Raw genomic sequence first — 20,630 nt, 5'->3', positions numbered from 1 at the left:
GTCGCTCTCCTAGGAGGGCTCTTCACACACCAGAGCAAAAGAAAGCAGACGTGAAAGCGTCAGCAGGGCAGGGAGAAGATGTTATGTTCGACCCGGAAGGGCACTGCCTTGGTAACAACTGAGCCTGTATGAGAAATTCTATGAATGGAGCCTCAGGCATTTGTGGGCATCATTCTGGGAGATCCAGCTTTGGCTTAAACAATGGCAGCATCTGCTGTTGGCAGGGAATTGGAAGGGTTGGTGCCATTTCCTGGTTGTACCAAAATTTTGTGTATCTGTAGAACATTCTAGTTATTCTTTGGGCATGGCCTGCTCAGTCACTTCTTAGTTCTGAGAAATTGGTACAACAGGATTTCCAGTGCAGTCAGGTGTCTTGGTATTGCTGTTCGGGGGTTCTGGTTGGCAGTGGCCGGGGAGTCAAGATGGCCAGGCTCTGATACTAATGGGCTATGTGACCCTGGGCAAGGCCCAGCACCCTTCCAACACAGCTTCTCAGCTTCAACCAAGAACCTGAAGGAACTCAAGTAGATCTGAAGTGGCTGACTCCCCTTGAAGGCCCTGGGGTGAGGGGGTAAGAGGTGAATGGGTCAGATCTGGGCGGCAACCCACCCCAGCTTCATGAGAGCAGCTCCCTGATCTTCTGCTTATTTTATCCCGCCGTAGGGCACAGAGGTGAAGAGCAGGTTTCTGGAGGACATCCCACAGTGTCCAGTTTGTGTCTCACCAGCTCTGACACCAGCTGCCAGGGCTCCTATCCCAGCTTCCCCTCCTCCTAGCTGTGCGACCTCACGCATGTTGGTTGACCTCTGGGCCTTGGTGCTCTTGCCTGGAAAACCAAGACAATAACACTCCTGACCTCTAGGGTTTTTACAAAGACTAAATGAGGTCATATGTATAAAACATTTAGCTCACTTCCCGGTTTATAGTATGAGCTAAACGAATGTTAACTGTAACAATTTTGTTTGAACAAAGGATTCCATCTCACAAGAAAGGCTAAAAATATCGTTGGAACTGATATCTTCAAATATCTCTAGGACTAAAGGGCTATGATTTTTCTACTGTTTCTTTCTGTATGTCCTTTATCCCTTCACTCCTTTCCTATAAAACCTCTGCAACCTGGATTGAACCAAAGTTAAACAGGAATCTTTCCTTGGCCATGGGTGGTGGGGGGTAGGGGGGAGCCACAGGCTTGTCTACCAGTATTAAAGTGCCCCCAGAAATGCTGTCTGGAAGCCTGGTATCATGGGATTTTGCCTGGCCTGTTTTGAGGGTGTAACCAAAACCTCCCCCCTCCCCACCCCACCTGTGAGAGGAATTATGATAGCCTATGCATGCTATGCGTGCGGCAAGGCCTAAATCTCTATTTATGGCTGCAGACAATAAAGCTAACGCCAAGGCAAATGCCGTCACAAAGGAAAAATCTAGGACAAGGCAGAAGCCATAGCTAAGGGCTTGCAGAATACGTATAATTTATGTCTACTCCGTGGTGCCGATTCACAAACGACCTCTCAGCTGGCAGTTACCTTCGCCGGCTTTTGCCTTCCACCTGCTTAGTGAGAAAACAGCCGTCGATGACAGGAGCCCAGGATAAATCTGTCAGTGAGACTTACAGGACAAAATCTCCTGAGAAAGGCTTCAGGAATCCAGCAAATAAATCTCTGTGTCCCAAACAGTAGCAAGGTCACCCAAGTTTATAACGTCTCCTTTTAACCCCTCTGGAATGGGCCTTATTGACTATAATTATCACCAACCTCAGATGACACTGAAGTGGCGTATCTTTTGCTACCATGAGGACTGCCCCACGCAGAAGTGCTTCTGAGATAACAGCCTCAAGAGCAGCAGGTTTTGGACAAGGGTCATGATTATCTTTTATCTGACAGGTAAGTCGGATGCTTCGAATCTTCCAGGAAGGGGATGGGCATTGAAAATAGAAGTCAGGCATTAACACAAGTTGGGAAAAGGACTTCAAGATACTTAGAGACTTAGAAGACAATAGGGCAGCAGGGTCTCTAGCTACAAGACAACAACAGTTCCCTAGCTGTCACCCGAGCCTGCAAAAGGTCCTCCATTGGCACACTGACCAGATACTACACAATGATTCTAAAAGAGGTTTGAGAACACCCAGAGAGGCTCGACCCTGTCTTTTAGAAAGGAAATTGTCCCTTCAATTTCCTCCTTTGGAGATCATGGGCACTTACAGCAACAGCCAAGCTGCAGGAACCGTGAAAGTCAGCAGCATGACAAGAGCTCCCCAAAAGCTACGCTGGTTAGACAAGCCAAGGAAAGAGTGGAAGATGGTGGGTATTTAAGATTCCTTACTGCAGAGGGCATGAAGTGCCAGCTTCTACACCTGACACCCAAGGTTCTACCCAACATAGCCAGCTTTCTCTTTCCAACTGAGCCATCATGACCACCCAGATGCAGCTCCAAAGTTATAGCTGCAGACCCTGAGGGGACCTTGGAGTTGGTGCAAGGGGCCACGGATTCTGATACACTGAGGCTGTCATACCCAAATCTGTCTTATGTTATATATATATGAAACTGTTAGAGTTTGGATGAAACTCATACAAAATGGATTCATTTAGAAATACTACTGAATCTTTGGTTGCTTTTGGTACTGAATGAGCAATTATTTTCCTGTAGAAGTTTTGTTTTGTTTGTTTGGTTTTTTGGCATAAAAAGCATTCTTCTTGAGAAGCAGGGACCTACTGGGCTACAAGGCCCATTTCTTCAGGTATACAATCTCTTCCCTGACATCTCTCTCCCAGCTCTGTCCAACAGAAATTCAATGCAAGCCACAAATGTAGTTTACAACTTTCTAGTAGCCACATTTTTAAAAAAGCAAATAGAAACAGGAAAATTAATTTTCATAATATGCTTTCATCTAAGATAGTCAAATTATCACTTCAACATGCGATCAACATTCAAAAAATACTGAGAATTTTTACTTTTTTTTTCATATTAAGACTTCAAAACCAGGTGTGTATTTACCTTTACAGCATATCCCAATTTGGATTAGCCACAATTTAAGTGCTCAGTAATTACACACGGCTAGTGGCTACCATATTGGACAGGCAGTTCTCTTCAGTCATACTTCAAAGTCTCAGTTATTGCTTCTCCCCCTACCTTCCTGCCTTTCACACCCTCCCTTCCGCACCTCTCTGACTGTCTGCAGCACAGCATTCCTCATCACCTGCTGCAAGAACCATTGTATCTGGAGATCTCCAAGCCCAGAGTGGTCTCCCACTCCTCACTTCTTCTAGCATTCAAGGTCTGTGCCACACATTTGCCCCAACAATCCTACCCCAACTGGTCTCATTAGCCAGCTGCTTCATAAGTGTGGATAGTGTCTCCCCAAGAAGTCTGTAGCCTATTTGTGGATAGTAAATGTGCCTTTTATCTTTTTTCTCCTCCACAGCACCAAGCAGAGTACAGAACACACAGTAGGCTCCGTAAGTACTTGCTCAATTGAATCCATTTCATTTTCTTAGTTGTTCTGCTCTATGTTACTGGAAAAGTAAGACCTTTATTTGCTGATGAAGACAACATGGCAATAAAAGAGCGAAGAGATGTGATATTTTTCCTCCAGAGGCCAATTTTCTTACTTCTGGATGCAGGGACTTTGTCATCAAGAATATGTCAAGACTTTCCACGGCCTTATTTTATACTACTTTGGGCCTCTCATCAGCACTCACAAACTCCAAATATGTACAACCCATATATTTTCGAAATACTTTCCAATGTATGCTTCCTTATGCCTCATACCCCTTCTCCATTTTAGCTTCATTGAAATAAAGAAGACAGGGACCATTTTTGAGAAAAAGGAGAAGATGGCAAGGAAAAACTCTCTCTTTCCCCTAGGAGCTCTGAAGAAGAAAGGGCTTGGAGAGAGGAAGGTAGGTAGTCCTACGTGCATGTGTCAGACTCTGAATAGAGAGCCACAGAGCCTCGCGGGAGGCTCGGGTAGCCCACAGGCTGTGTGGTAGATGGCCTGGCACAGGAGCCCTTTGGAGGACTTAAGAGGGACTCAGAGTGATCTGCAGAAGCAGGGAGAGTCGAGAGGAGGCCAGTCAACAGGGAGAGGCCCCTGGACAGGATCAAGCTATGAAACATACCACAAATTCATCAGCTGCAGAACGCCCCAAGGAAGCAGCCAGCTAAACTAGATCTTAATGGACACCAGTCAGCATTCACTCAAGGAGAATCATGGGGAGACGCCTTCTTCTAGAAGCTATGAAGACCTTTCTCCTTTTCTCTGACACCATCTTCAGAGAAGACAGAGGTGTAGGGAGGAATCTGAATAATAACTAAAAGAGATAATTTACCCCGCAGGACTAAGTTTTGAACCAGCCTACAAATACAACACCTGTACTTTTTCGGCACAGCTCAGTGTAGTATGAGTAGTCCTGTGACTCTGATATATATGAAGTCATTCAATAGCTAAAGCTAAGAAGACAAGAAAGTATGGGGTGTATATGATGTGGTTGTAGGAAGTGAATGACTTTCAGACAATGTTCAAATTCTCTGAAGAATTTGTAGTCACAAAATTCACTTTAATGCAACAGCATTGACCTTGAGCAAAATTCTTCCTAAACATCTAGCTCAAAACAGCATTCACTGAGCACTTGTGCTAGCTACTGCAGACACTCTATTAAATAAAACTCGCTTGCAAGGCACTTACACATCAGCACCATCTTCCCTTCCAATGCCAGAGTCTACCTATGGAAATCTGCTTTCAAGAAGCTTCCAGTGTTTGTCATGTATACCTTAGTGTAAATTAAGTGAATGTGTTATCTCACCATAATTTGTGATTTGTTTGTTTGTTGTAGTGGTTGTTGTTTACTGTCATTTCCGACTATAAAAGTAAAGCTTTGATCTCTGCTGGAGTGACTTTCAGGCATTAGTAAACACCTAGGGAGCTTTATACGTTTTCATATGAAGAGGTCTTCCTCCTTGAAATCCATTCAACAAATATTGAGTAAGTACTGGCTCTGTTCCAGACCCAGAATTAAATGCTGGAAAGACACAGTTTCTTTTCTAACATCTCCACTTATAAGTCCCATAAGCATCTCAAATTGAATATATCTTAAGAAGAGTATGTGATTCCCACCCACCCGAACCTGATCGTCCACAGTTTTTTCTGTCACAGTAAATAGTAGAACCATGTACGCAATGTGCTCAAATTAGAAACCCTGGCATAATCCAATTGCTCCTGTTTCCTGACGCTGTCCCTGAGAAACACACTCTAACGCATGGACACGGACACACATCCACACATGTGCCGTAAAATTAACTTAACAGGAGGCCATTAGATGAGGTGGTTCTAACGCTGTGGCAGCCAACATAAGCAACCCAAAGCCTAAGCCTATAGATGCCCCAAGGTTATGAAATGGAAACCTAAGGACAACCAGTCACAAACAGCCGACCGGGCTTTAAGCTATAGCGAATCAATGATCTCCTTGCTTTGCTTCCACCTTCCATAAAAAGCCTCTCCAAGAAATCCTGTCAGTGGAGCGCTCCTAAACACTTCCAGTTTGGCGCTGCCTGATTGAAATCGATTTTGGCTCAGACTCTTAAAACTTGTAATATGCCTCAGTTTACCTTTTAACTGTACACACACATACGTGTCCATGGAATCATTCTCTTGGTCCTGCCTCCAAATCAGATCTTGAATCTGCAGGGGAAGAAAAATAATTTTACCTCTACCCTTATGACTTCTTGCTGAAATGCCCTGTAAAGAAAGATTAACAACAGGGGACCAGCCACGTGGCCCAGTGATTAAAATTCAATGCACTTCCACCAAACTCATATCATTTAGATGGCCTGAGTTCACTGGTTCAGATCCTAGGTGTGGACCTACCCCACTTGTCAGCGATGCTGTGGAAGAGTCCCACATATAAAGAAGAGGAAGATTGGCACAGAGGTTAGCTCAGGGCTAATCTTCTTCAAGTAAAAAAAGAGGCAGATTAGCAATGGATGTTAGCTCAGGGTGAATCTTCCTCACCAAAAAAAAATTACCAACAGACAAAGTTTATTATAATATTATATATGATATATATTATAGTATATATAATAAATATTATAATAAACAAGTTTAACATGTATAGAAGGGAGATATCAAGGAAAAATGAGTAAACTCCCCAAGATGACCCAAGCCACCACCTTAAATACCATCTTCAGCTAAAGACAAAAGAAAGAAAGATGTTGAGGTTGGGGGGGTGGTGGCAAAGACACGGGAGGTTACCAGGAAAAGCACAGTAAACAAGGGTATGGTTGTCATGCAAGTTTAAGCAGTCACCTTCTCCATTCATAAGAGTTTCTTGTGATTGAGAGTCATCCTTCTCTTCCTGGTACAGAGAGGGAGACAGCCTTGTGAATGGAGATTTCCTGTGTTGACGTAAATTGCCCTTAGAGAAGGATAACTTCTACTTGGTTTTCAGAACTTCTCCTGTGTCTGCTGTTTCTCAAAAATAATCAGCTCAAGATAATCTTTATGCCAAAGAGGTGTATTTGGGGTGGCATATTCTATTAGCCTTCCCGTCTGCCCTCTTCTCTCCATGCCCATTGCCTCTGCCCTCTCTCAAGTGGACACTCAGATCTGAAGTCTTCTGCTCTCTTGCTCCCCGCTCTCTCTCGCCTCTCAGCTCTCAGATCTCAGTCAGATCGCCTCACTCTCCTGCTTCAACTCTTATTGGCTTCCCAGGATACCTGGTGTAATATCCCAACTCCGTCCCCATCCTCCAAGGCTCTGTGTCATCTACTCTGCTTCTCTCCCCGTGGGATCTACCCTCCCCACCTCCCCAGCCTCACTTCTAATCTCTTTCCCCACCCAATACGTGCTCCACTCATGAGAGTCTCAGGCAGTTCTCAGAATGGACCACATTCTTTCTACCTCTGGTCCTTTGCACTTGCTGTTCCTTCTGCTTAGAATTTGCTCTGCCTATCCAATGACTGCTCCTTCCTCTCCTACAGGTCTCAGTTTAAATATCATCTCCTCACAAACACCTTCCCTGATCAGCCTAGCTGAAGTTACACCTCAATTTTAACTGTCACAGCATTCTGTTTATTTTCTTTAAAGCAAAACCATGGGTTGTGAATAGCTGATTTATTTATTGGCAGCATAACATAATAGTTATGACTCTGAAGGCAGATTTTCTGGATTCAGATTCTGGCTCTGCCACCCTCAAGCTGTGTGGCCTTGGAAAAGTTACTTAACCTCTCTGTGCCTCCATTCCCTTATCTCTAAAATGTAAAAAATGATACTACCTGCTTCACAGAGTTGTTAGAGAATTAAAAGACTCAATAAACATGAAGCACTTCAAATAGTGATTGTCTGCAAGAAGCATAAATATGTCTATTTGTTAAATAACTATAAAAATAAAATATGATGATGTCAAGAATCCTGTCTTTCTCTATTTAGCACTATCTCGCCAGAGCTTAGCCTCATGCCTAGCACAAAGAAGATAGTCCATAAATAGTCATTAAATACATAAACGAATAAAAGAATGACCAAATGACATGACTGTCCTCCAAGTATTTGTCGTAAAGCCCAACAGGTTGAAAACTTTAATGTCCAAAGTAATCACCTGGGGATCTTGTTAAACTGTAGACTCTCACTCAGCTGGTCCGGGGAGAAGCTGGAGAGTCTGCATTTCCAACAAGCGCCAGGTGTTGCTGATGCTGCTGGTCCATAGTCCACACTTTGACTATCTAGCTGATTGCCGACTGACCTAGATCTAGAAATCAGCTCCTGGAAAGTGTCTGCTGGAAACAGCCTTCCCATTGCAACACATTTATCTCTTATAGATAGTCACTTCCTCATAAGGCCATCCCAGAGTTAGAACCTTTTGGAAGTATTGATGGGGTCTCAGTGGACACTGCCCATGATCTCACTCAGGTGGTGTCACCTGAGTCAATAATCAACCTACCGTTACTTCTGACCACCTGGGAAGTTCTGGAAAAGGCCTCCTTATGTATTTCCCCTTTATCATCAATGGGCCATCTATATATTTCATCTGAAAAGAATCTGTTCTTTTTAGGGCTCTCTTTGGGGCCTTAAAAGGTGTAGTAAATGTGTTTCCTTTACACCAGCATTTTCAGTAATTTATTCCAGATACTCGTCTTGTATCATTTAACTCTTAAATGCTTTCAGATTTCAAATATGCTTTGTATCAGCGCATACAAACTATGCATGTTGGCACTGGTATTTTAAGAACAAGAAGGTTAAGGTTTCAAAAGCAACACCCTGATTTCTTGGACATGATGAAAGTGTGATTTTTTTTTTCCCAGGGCAGAGGGTGTGTGTGGCTGGAATTACTCAGAACTGCTCACTGGTTGCCTCTCAAGGATTGCTTAAATTTAAAATACTGCCGTTGCTTCTACTGGAGTGTGAGCTCCAGAAAGGAAGTCTTACTCCTTTCCAAACTCCCAGCTAAAATAACCCCTGGGGCACTTTTGAAAGTAAGCATAATCTTCATGTAACAAGACATTTCCCAGTACCACATCTGAAGTCTGAAACTTCATTGTATATCTTCTTTAAACAATCGCAGCCTGCAACGCCTAATTATCTGCTTCCAAAAGCATTTGGTTAGGCACACAACACATCTCAGTAATGGAAATGGACTCTACTCTCCCACAGCCAGTTCATAAAAGCAATGGAGTCGTTTAAATATCGTCGATTCTCTCTCGGCAGTTCAGTCGAGTAATGTAGCAGAACTGTCTGATGGCCAAGGTAATGATCAGAAGGGATATAACAGAGAGAGACATCTACTGGCTGATATCGTAGAATTAGCTCATTGATTCAGTTGGAAGAGTTTGGCTTGAGGGTCTCATGGTAGTTGTTTCACGTTCCAACGTCCCCTCCACAGCAGCCCTGCAGTGCAGGCCGTGAAGGATCATGGCGTAATTGTCCAAATCCTCTTTACCTGTTCCCTGGAATCATGACTCCATTCATCACTCTAGCAAAATCTCGATCTCTTGACCACATGCACTCACAGCTTTTATTACTGAGTACCAATTATTTTAGTATTTGAGGATGCCAACTACAGCTGAAAAAAAAAAAAATGAAGCTGTTAGAATTCCCCACCTTAGAGATCTTTAGAACTGACAACCACGTGTGCAGCTCAACTGAGCAAGATGATGGGATTTCCATTCTCAACTTCTGTAACACCACTGTGCACTTCTTAAAGTTTGAAAACTCCAGGAAGGGCTGTAGCATCTACCACTCGCTGACATGCCATGGTCCTTATTTCATCCCAAACCAATTCCCCTCCAAAGCACTATGATTCATTAATGTTCTTATTGTTATTGGTTAATGTCCATGTTAATTATTCATAATTCCCTATCAATATTCATATCCCCAGAGAACTCACTTCTATTCCTCCACACTAATCTAGAACGGAAGGAGAGCGGCTAGAACGGAAGGACTATACTGAAGCTCAATGTCTGTCCTGTACAACATCATTAGGCATAAAGGGATAAACAGTGGCGCCCTCCCCCTCTGCTCCCGAGTCTCAGGGGCACGTGTTAATAGGCAGAATCCTGACATCCATCCTTTTCTAAGGCAGGCAATCAGATCACCCTCCAAGAGAGAAGTTAGGTTATTTTTTTCAACAAACATATTTTAAAATGGAGGTCACTGATCTCATGGGAGAATGAGGACACAGCACACTCAGAGAGGCCCTGTTACGGCACCCAGCACAGCGTCAGCAGAGTATGCTAGATATGGGTTGATAAAGATCCCAGACTTAAAGCCTGTACTTTCTGCAAGAGAATGAACAAATATTCAGACTCAATATTTAATATTGATATTGCTTGGAAGCAAGAGGCAGACATCCTTGTTCAGAAGGTGTGGGGCTCAGAGAAGTTCCCACAGTGTGTGAATTACTCCATTAAGGAGCAGCATCCGTTTCTTGCCTTTATAGATAAGGATGGGTCTCAAACTGTGCAGTGTTCTCATTACAAGATGTGTGTCACTCACTACCAATTAACCCTTTTTGCCTTCATAAAGACCCAGCTGAGATCCCTCTGAAACTGTGATATACGACATCACTGCCTCAGGACCTGTCCAACTGTCAGACAGCAGGAAGCTGCCCCACTCGTGAACATCTATTCGACTCTCCAAGTCCGGGGAGTCTACCTGGCACACAGGAGGCGTGACTCACATGTGGCTATGGCAGATCTCCTCCCTCCTCCCAAGGCTTACCAGGCAACCTTGGCCTAAAGCACAGAATGTTCTCGGTAAACATAAAGGACCCTAAAAATATTAACAGTGATTGTTATTGTTGTTATTAAATCTACAGTTTGGAGCAGTAACCACAAAATTGGTGACTTCCACAAGTCCAATTATGACCACTACAAAGTGGACAAAATAAAACTTTTCTCCTAGGAATCTTAATCTGTTTCTCCAATAGTGATTCTCAAAGGGGCATGATTTTGCACCTGGGGGAGATTTAGCAATGTCTGGAGACGTGTTTGGTTGTCACAATGGGGGCTGGCAGGGGTCTTCCTGGCATCTAGTGGGTAGAGGCCAGAGATGCTGCTAAACATTCTCCAGTGCGTGGGATGGTCCCCACAACAAAGAAATATCCTACCCAAAACGTCAGGGTGCTGAGGTTGAGAAATCCTATCCTATGGGATTATGGGAAGGAAAGAAAAGGATCTCCTCACCTCATTTTCTACCTGGAAACTCATTATCAGCTTTCTGAGTTAAAGTGGGACTGGGTGTAGCAACAGAGTCCTGCACTTGGCGATGGAAGACCGGGCACTCACCGTGGCCACTTTGCAATTGTGTGACCTCTGACAAATCAAAATTACTAAGTCCTAATTTCAAGTATTCTGTTTCTGCTGTCAAGTATATCCTAGGTTGGTATTCACAAACATGTTTATCATAACTAAAGTGACATCACAATGCATCTTCCTTGTTTGCAAGTGAAAGGGGTGCTATTAATGATTATGCTGGGACAAGAGGCATAAATCTGGACTGTCCTGGGCAAACCAGGACACCTGGCCATCCCACCAACAAGCAGAGGCAGCAGAAACAAGCAAAGAAAAACAGCGTTCTCTTGTATTTATCTGGTATCCTGTCCATTTCAGGAGACTTGCACATTCATTAGGCTGTCAGGTCATTATATCCACCCCTTTACATAGAAAGGGGTAGGATGATTATTACTCTAATTGGAGGGCAAGCAAATTGAGAAACAGACTGGGAAACCAAGCGCCCACATGCCCCTGGTCTCCTGATTTCTAGCCCGGCGCCCCTTGCTCCACAGTAGTATCCACCTACCCCCAGCAGAAGGGCAATATGAAGCAAGGAGTCAGGACCCTTGGTGGCAGATTTGTGGGTCCGTGCCTATTTCCTTAATGGGTTTAAGAAGCCCGCTATGTGCATTAAGTATCGGCTGCATAAGAGAGCCTGGGACACCATCTTAATACTAACCAGGAGAGAAGCTGGTTAGCATTAAGCGCCCAGAGGGGCCTGAGCCAGGACAGATAGCCATCTTTTCTTCATTAATGCTCAACTTCCTATAGCATCACTAGATAGCAAACCACATCCATCTTTATGGGCAATTTAGGGAGACTAAGGGAAGAAAGACACGCAAGGGTAATAGAGAACATCTTCACACAGAAAACTGTTGAATGTGGTCACCCGATCCTGATCTGGTTTTCTAACCTTGCTTTCTACTTGTTGCAGAGTCTGGTCTCTTAGGCCCTGATCTAGGGCAAGGGATTAGATTTTCCCTTAGCGGTTCAAGGTAACCGGAACTGATTATTCTCTTGACACTACCTCCTGGCACAGGAGTCTTAGGGCTGGCCCATATTCTGATTCCTGTGGCCACAGAAAATGGCCTCACTCCTTTGTACTAATATGGAGTTACCAGCTAAAATACAGGATGCCCAGCTAAATTTGAATTTCAGATACATGACAAATAATATTTTACTAAAAGTATATCCCAAACATTGCATGGGATATACTTATTCTAAAAAGTTACTAGTTGTTTCTCTGAAATTCAAATTTAATTGGGTGTCCTGTATTTTTATTGCTAAATATGGCAATTACGTCCTAAATTAAAGGTGCCCTGACTTCTTCCGCAAAACTGCTGTCCTCAGGCCTGGCTTCCTCTGAAACATGCTATGGTCACATGACCGCAGACCTACTGAAAATTACAGACCCCGAGTCATCCAGAGCCATGAAAAAGAGGTTGTTTGGCAAATGTGGAAACCAAAGCTGGTGGTCATTGGTGTGAAACGGGGAATTTCTACTTGCCACTTGAAGATTTTAACTAAGTACTATTGGGCTGACCTGAGACTCAGGATTTCACTTCAGAGAAAAAAATGAGCTTAATGTAGAGCCAGAACTTGCTGACTTGTGGCTAATGACCAATGGCACCTGCCGGGACAAGCCAGAAGAGGTTGAAAAAAAAATCTACAAATAAAAAGATTACAACCCTGGATCTTGCTTGGGTGAAAAATCTACAAACAGAGAAAACATGAGTGATGCATTTGGGCGGGGAGTTAACATCGTATGTGACAAATGGCAAATTTCTGGGGAGAGTGCTATATCCACTCATAACTGAAGGATGCACTGAAGTAGAAAGGTAGAAGAGCCACCTGGGGACACTTTTAAAATTCTGCGTTATAAAACGTTGAGGCAAACTAAAGTCTTTGGATGTTTCCCCTCACATACGTTTAGCAAATAACTATTTCTCATGTCTAAGAGGACATATATATTTGCAAAAGCCTATAAATGGCTCATCCGGCTTTTCATACTTTTTAAAACACAAACAATATTTTTAAATGTTTTAGTATAATTAAATAAAAACCATATGGGGCCATTTTTTAACAAAAGTTCTGAGCTGAAAAACATAGATACTATGGGGTTGGTTGCCATGCCCCGACACTGGAATAGCAGCCTGCAATCCAATCAGGCAGAAAGGGATATCTGATGAATGGTCAGCGAGACGAATTCCATCCTCCTCGTCATTAAATTACCCACAACTAACTTTAACAAAGGATTCTTGATCCAGCTCTCTTAAAGAACACGTGGGACCCATGCTTTATGGATTTCAAGGAACAGATTTGAGGAGCGTTCAGCGTCTTCCCTCCCCTCCCAGCTCCCCCTCTGGCAGCCTTGATCACCTCCAGCATGGAGGGGCTGCAGATTGCCAACCCTGGCCCCACACCACAGAGGGCTTCCATCCTGCCTCTCCCAGGCCCTAGACCAGCGGAGGCAGCAGAACATGACGCACGCGAGTCCAGAGATGTGCCTGCTGCTCGCTTGTGTACATTGGAAACCACCTCTGGCCACAGTCTTTGCTATGTCAAATTCTGAAGCTGGAACTTGATCAGCCACTTACCTGATCATATGCGAAATCGAATTATCTCCTTTTCTTTCAAATATAATCTGGATTAAAATCAATGCTAAAACATGAAACATGTCACTTAAATCGAAACAAAACAAAACCTCCACCCACTCTCTCTCTCTCTCTCCTGTTTTTAAACTCATCTTCAACAACAGTGAACAGCTGTCCTGAAACAGCAGTTTACTCTCATTATTTTATGACTGAGCCCTTTCCATCATTTAGCTGGGGAAGGTTTGTGAGTCTGTATGCATGAGAGATCCTCACAACATGGCAAGGCTCTCATAATCACCTGTGATTAATGCTAAGGACCCCCAATGGTACATCCTCTAATGATGCTCTTAGAATTATGATATCTGATCTTGGTTGTATTACATGTCAAAAGCGCTATAATGTGCCGCAGGGTTAAGGGCTCATACATCTATGCTGGTGCCTATCCAGAGAAACAATTGGTGATTTTTTTCACTCCCTACCCCAAATATTCATTCTTCCTTCTATTTGCCTCATAACGTAGAGATGAAAGAAGCAAAGAGTGTGTGTCCTTTGGAATCAATTGTAACTACAGCTATTACACAGGTCATTTGGCCCAAATTGAGGCATCCTGCCTGGTTTTTCTATGCCTTGACTTCAAGGCAACAGAAAATGGAAGGAGTGGCTCACAAGAGAGCAAAGTGCTCCAGAGGCACTTCTTGGGGGAGGTCACCAATTCATCGTGGGATATTTCAGGGCCAATTTCAGTCTATTGTTAGCACTACCAGAGATAGAAACCTCCAGCGTCACATGCTTGTTCAAAATGTCCTCAGGTTTCAGTGTGTGGATGTTTCCCACAGCAAGAGTTGGAGACTGGCAGGTTAAGCGGGGGCCTTGGCTGCATCCTCGCTTGTGTTTTTAAACAAAGTGCATCCAGTTGCAGGGCTGGTGGTCAGCACGCTCCCCATCGTGTCATTTAATACGGTGAGGCAGTACCACCAAGTTCTCCTCTCAGCTGACTCCCACAGGCCATGCAACCATGGCCAGATCAATTAAACCATCTAACCCTCAATTTCCGCATCTTTCCAACGAGGAGGTTAAACTACTGTGATGTTAAACTTCAAGTTCTGATTCACTGGGGCTCCTGCCCCGCAAAATTGCCCAAAGAACAAACAGTATGTCTCAAGACGGATTTTTTTCTTGAAGACACAGGAAGCCATATTTTCATCAGCGCGAGTGGTCAAATATGAAACATTTCTTAAACTATTAAGCCCAACACTTCAATTAGAATCTATGGACATATCATAGCACAGAAATTACTCCAACAATGAACAGTGAAATCGTGAAGCTGAACATGACTCAACTGCTCAGACTTGGCATCTGAGCTCCAAGGAGAAAAGCTTTTATTGATAGCGTGCGTGCGTGTGTGTGTGTGTGTATTCCCTAAACTCATCTAATAATTCAGATAGAAGGGAAGTGTGAATAATCTGAAATGACATCACTAAGAGACAGCAGAACTCCAAGTTGTACTCATGAGGAGCAGTGATAACAGAGACGCGGGTAACACAAGTGAGAGAATTTGGATGTAAGGACTGCTGGAATTAAGTAGAGGAAAAGGAAATAGGCACATCGAGGACATTAATTCACTTAATGCTCTTTGCTTTCTCTAGATGTACAATGCCCAACAGGGACCCAAGTTTTCGGAGAAAGAAAAGCAAGGATAATTAAAATTCAAAGCACTATTTTTGCTTTTGCTCTGTTTTAAGTTCTTTTCTGCAAGTTACCTCTGAATCTTATATGGCATAGACTTGATTCTGATATCATGACTTCAAAAAGTCACTCCACAGTCTGAAAATTAGCAGATCTTTTATAAAAAACCGGTTTTCCAGAGAAAATGCAAAATACCTAGTGTAGACAGATTCAGAAACCACTTGTATGGAACAGAGTTTAGTCTCTGAAATTACAATAAGGGTAAATGTGCCTAAAAGTTGGGGAAGGATGTATTATTTAGATAGCTGAATACCCTAAGCCGATGCTTTTCAAATTTTAGGGTATGAAACGGACTGAATGTTTGTGTCTCCCCCAAATTCCTATGTTGAAACTCTAATTCCAAGTCAAGACTATTTGGAGGAGGGGCCTCTAGGAGGTGATTAGCTCATGAGGGTGGAGCCATCATGAATAGAATTAGTGCCCTTATAAGAGAGGTCAGACTGCTTGCTGGGCCTCTTTCCACTACGTGAGGATACAACGAGAAGTTGGCAGTCTGCAACCCAGAAGAGGACCTCACCAGAACCTAATGATGCTGGCACCCTGATCTCAGACTTCCAGCCCCTAGAACTGAGAAATAAACTTCTGTTGTTTATAAGCCACCCAGTCTATGGCATTCTCTTACAGCAGCCTGAACTAAGGTGGGGTGCCTTTGAGTCCTTGGAGATCTTGTTCAAATGCAGATTCTGATTCAGTAGGCCAGAGAGAGGCCTGAGGTTCTGCATTTCTAATAAGCTCCCAGATTCCGCTGCTGTTGCTGATTGTACCCAGACCACACTTTGAGTAAAAAAGCCCCTACGTGACTCATCTTCAAAGGATTTGGCTGCAGCCATATGCACTCAGATTATTCTAAGGACAAGTTGATATTTGATGATTTGGAAGGTACTTCTAGCCCCTGTTGGGCTTTAGTTTCATCAATAATTATTAGAAGAAAACACTCCTACTATTTAAGTTTTCTTGTTGTTTGGACTTCGAGCCATTAAAGGTTTATAGTCCGTGGAGATGAGATAAAGGCAGGGCACAAATGTGGAGAAGAGTTTTATTTTCCCCCACCCTTCCTCTTTCCTTCAAGCTTAACTTCACACATAAATTTTGACTTGAGAAATATGGCGGCATCAGACTGGGTGTAGCAACGAAAAATTGGACTGCTGACCTGAGAAATGTGGCCGAAGACCCCTCCTCATCAGCCCTGTGATGGAAGGACTGAGATAGTCCTATTGGTGAGGACAGCAGCCAAGCTCCATCTTGTGCTCTCAGCCTTCAATGTTGTTGTCCAGAAACTGATTGAAGAAAGAAAGGGAGCTTGGTCTGCAGGTGACCTGAAGATATGAGAGATAATAGAAGTCAGACTTAGAGACTATTTAATACCATGTTGGTTACTCTGATGTCTTCACAAGCACTTTTTTTTTCACTGTTACCTTCTTCTGCCTGTTAATCCACTCAGCAAATATTTTTGAGTACCTACTTCGTTGTAGATATTGTTCTAGGAGCTGGGAACATAACAAGGATCAAAACAGACAGAAAGTTTTGACCTTATAATCTAATGGAAGACAGCAGACAAAAAACAAGTAATTACTTAATTTAGAATACGAGAAAACGAAAACTGCTCTGGATACATTTTCATAGCAGCACTATTCACAACAGCCAAAAGGTGGAAACACTACAAGTGTCAATCGATGGATGAATGTTTAAACAAAATGTGGTATATCCACACAATGGAATATTATTCAGCCTTACAAAGGAAGGAAATTTTGATACACTACAATATGGATGATCCTTGAGGCCATTATGCAAAGTGAAATAAACTAGACACAAAAAGACAAACATTTTATGATTTCCTGTATATGTGGTACCTAGATTCATAGAGACAGTCAAATTCATAGAGACAGAAAGTGCAACAGTGGTTACAGAGAACTGGATTAGGGGTTCTGGGGAGAGGCAAAGGGGAATTATTGTTTAATGGATATAGTTTCAGTTTTGCGATATGCAAATGTTGTGGAGGTTGGTTGCACAACACTGTGAATATACTTAACACCGCCGATCTGTACACTTAGAAAAGATTAAGATGATAAATTTTATGTTATGTATATATTTTTTAAATGCTATGGAGAAAAATTAAGCAGAGAAGTGGGTTAGGCCCATGGTGGGGAGGTTGCAATTTTAAACAGGGTGGTTAAGAAAGGTCCCGTTGATAGGGTGATTTGGGTGCAAGAGAAGGAGGATATGAGAGATTGGGTCCCATGAGAGAAGAGCCGTCTGGCAGAGGAGATGGTGACAGAGACGGCAGGAATGACAAGGAGTCCACAGCCCTCCCCATTTTGCCCTATCACCCTCATTAACTAGACGGCTGAGTTAGAGCCTCTATCTGCTTCCATCTCCACGGCAGAGCCCCTGATGGAGCTAGCATTTGGTTCTGTTGGGAAAATTGCCAGCAAAGACCTAACAGGAGCAAGCAAGGACTCATTTAGGAGCATGTAAGCTTTTCTCTTGTTCTAGCAGCTATTCAGTCCTTTCCAAGTTTTTTAATATTTGAGGTAACACAGAAGGGCCAGCAGAGTGATCTGCTCTCAGTGAGGCTAAATCAGACCTAGATTAACTGATGGGCCAGAGATAAGCAGAGGACAATTGGAGAGCATGAGATCTGTACCCAGCTCAGGCCCTGGGGAGAGAGAAGGTTCTAAGAAAAAGGTGTTAGCATAAGGGACTTAGGAGTACCTGGAAGACAGAAGGGCTGCTGGGGAGAAGGGCTGCCCTATTCTACGTGGATCACAGCCTGGCTCCAGCACAGGGCAGCGTAAAGGGCACAGGATGACGATGACGGGGGCCTGGGACTGGAGCTTCTAGAAGGTCTCAGCAAGGAAAGAAGTTCGCACAAAAGGCCCCGGCTCTGTGGCAAGAGTGAGGCACATGGCTTCAGACACCTAAGGGGGAGCAGAGAACAAGAAGGCCATTGGTGAATACATCTGAGACACGCCTGGGGACTCTTAGAAATAATACAGGGGGACTAAGGTCCAATAAAATGTGACTTCTACTGATACTGGGACCTCTTTTAGTTAAGGCATGGGAAATTTGGTTTATTTAAAGAATTCAAGTGTTTTGTGTGTGTGTTCGAAGACTTGAGGATTCCATGATATAATCAAGCTCTTACCTCCAAATATGGATCAGCTTCATTTTCAGTCAATTCCTTTATCTTGTTTGTGCTTCTGTTTCTTCATAAGTAAAATGGGAGCCATAATACCTGCCTCCTTGGGGTAGCTGTGAGTGTCAAATAAAATAGCAGATGGAAAATTACTTGGAGTAGCGAAAAGTCCTAGCTCAGTCAATAAATAATCATGATTATTATTATATTCTTTTCATCATCATTTTATTACAGAGTTATTCTTCCCCCTCTCCACTCTGGAAAAAAAAAAAAAAATCTGCCAAGAGTCTGAGCAAAGGAGAGCTCTAAAGTCAGGTGTGCGATTTATTTGTCATGGTCCCTAATGAGGAATTTCGTTTAAAATCCTTTTGAAACATCTGTTGCATTTCAACTCAATAAGTGCAAATAATAGAGAAATAGTAGCATCTGGGCTAGAAATGAAAAATATCTGCTCCCATTTTGAAAAAAGAGGGAGAGGAGAGAGGAAGGAAGACTTAGATTTCTCAAGCTGAATACCAAGCACTGATCACGGGAAATCACGTCCGCGCGGGAAGGTGCATGATGGATGCGCATGTGCAGCGCCCATCTGCTCCGTGGCTGGCCTCCGAGTCCCAGGGCCCCGCGCTGGGTCAGCACTTTCCTCTGCGGGTGCTAAGGAGTGTTTCTCTGTTTCCCATTCCCTCCCTTGTGCAGCCCTTTGCTTCTAGGAAAGCAGGAAGAAATGGTCCGTGAAGTTTCATTTGCCTTGAAAAAAACAGAAGCATGTTCGGAGAAGTTCTAGGCCGTGGACCTGGCCAGGTGCCGCAGAGAAGGGTCCTGTGGCCAGACGGCCTGCCACCTGCAAGAAGCAGAGGAGGCCAGCAGGGATAACAGTCCCAAGGCGGAGAGGACCCTGGAGCAATTGGACCATTTGTGCAGAAGCAAAAGCCTCAAAGGAAAAGAGAAAAATCTCCTAAGTCTCTGAGGTTTGTGTTTGTCCCCCATTTGGAATGAGTTTCTTGGAGTTGTTTCAGGTCTGGCCTGAAGGAGGTCTGCTCACAAGCAGAGGGCAGAGCCGGCCAACTGGTTGCCTCCCGAGGCAGGCATCAGCCCTATGAACTGGGCATCAGGGCAGGCAGCTGTTGTCACAGAGGGAACTGAACCTACTGCAGTGAGGCCAGAGACAGGTCCTGGGTTGGCCTGGGAGCTCAATGTGCAGGGGTCCAAGGTGGGGCAGTGAGGACTCTCCCGCCCAGCAGCAAGCTCAACTCACTGCAGAGTCCTTCCAGGCTGCATGTGAGACCTGACATGTCCCTTCCCAGAGGCACAAGGAAACCTACAGATGTACTCCTTGGGCCTCCTTCAGTCTCATTGGGACTCTTCTGGGCCCAATATTTTGACCAGATCTTCAGAGGCATGTGAGGGAATTTTCATTTACAAGGAATCTTGCTTTTCAGGCCAGCCTTGGTAACAAGGAGCATCTTCGCTGTTGGAATCATGGATGAGTAAATGGAGTTTAAGGACCCTAAATTTTATTTGGTTTGACCCCTTTACTTGCAAATGGGCACCGTGAATCCACAGAGGCTGTGACAGGCCTGCCACATGTTCTCAGACGCTTCCCACGATGCTCATGGAACAACAAAAGGCTTCATTGACCTGAATCCATCCGTACACTTAGAGTAACCTACACTTCCATTTCCCTCCAAAAGGAAGTCTGAAAGATACAGGAAACAACTGTCTGTGGTTATGATCCACTGATAATACCTGGCTCAGGGCCACAGCGGGATGCAGGAGAGACAGAGAAGGGGAAGGAGCCACAGGGTGCAGTAAGGTCAAGAAGAACACCGGAAGAGGCCAGCCTGGTGGTGTAGTGGTTAAGTTCAAGCACTCGGCTTTAGCGGCCAAGGGTTTGCAGGTTTGGATTCTGAAAGCAGACTTACACACTGCTCATCAAGCCTTGCTGTGGCAGCATCCCACATACAAAAAATAGAGGAAGATTGGCATAGATGTTAGCTCAGCAACAATCTTCCTCACCAAAAAAAAAGAGAATAACAACAAAGGAAGAAGGGAGGAGAATGTGGTATCAGAGGGTGAGAAGGAGAGAGAGATGAGGAAGAGGCAAGGAGACCCCAAAAGCTTGGTCTAGAGAGCAAAGTAGGAAGACTGGGCGTTGGGGAGGGGCGTGAGACGTCGTGAGAAAACTTGGCCAAACTTGAAATTTGACATTTTCAAGAAGTGTCAGTCTGAAGGATCATAGAAATCAAACCAGTAGCCTTGTGCTGAGAAGCCCAGCAAGGTATGTCTGTGTGTGTATGTGTCCAAAAATGTATTGCCTTGAACTACAATCTCAGTTTTTTATCACAAGGGGTATAGAGGTCCCTGATTAACAAGACCCATTTCCCCCTGACCTGAGTGTG

At 43.9% G+C, this 20,630-nt stretch overlaps 1 long non-coding RNA gene across 1 annotated transcript; it reads left to right on the top strand.

The window, feature by feature from the left end:
- The first annotated feature begins 1,732 nt into the window (after nt 1-1,732).
- LOC102148372 (uncharacterized) lies at nt 1,733-10,396 on the top strand. The gene is made up of 4 exons (XR_288399.4): nt 1,733-1,880; nt 3,419-3,452; nt 3,782-3,896; nt 10,010-10,396. It is a non-coding gene; the product is annotated as an uncharacterized lncRNA (long non-coding RNA).
- The last annotated feature ends 10,234 nt before the right edge of the window (nt 10,397-20,630 follow it).

This window comes from Equus caballus, chromosome 15 (assembly GCF_041296265.1).
Source record: "Equus caballus isolate H_3958 breed thoroughbred chromosome 15, TB-T2T, whole genome shotgun sequence".
Taxonomy (NCBI): Eukaryota; Metazoa; Chordata; class Mammalia; order Perissodactyla; family Equidae; genus Equus; species Equus caballus.
This window is presented reverse-complemented; position numbering and strand designations above follow the sequence as displayed.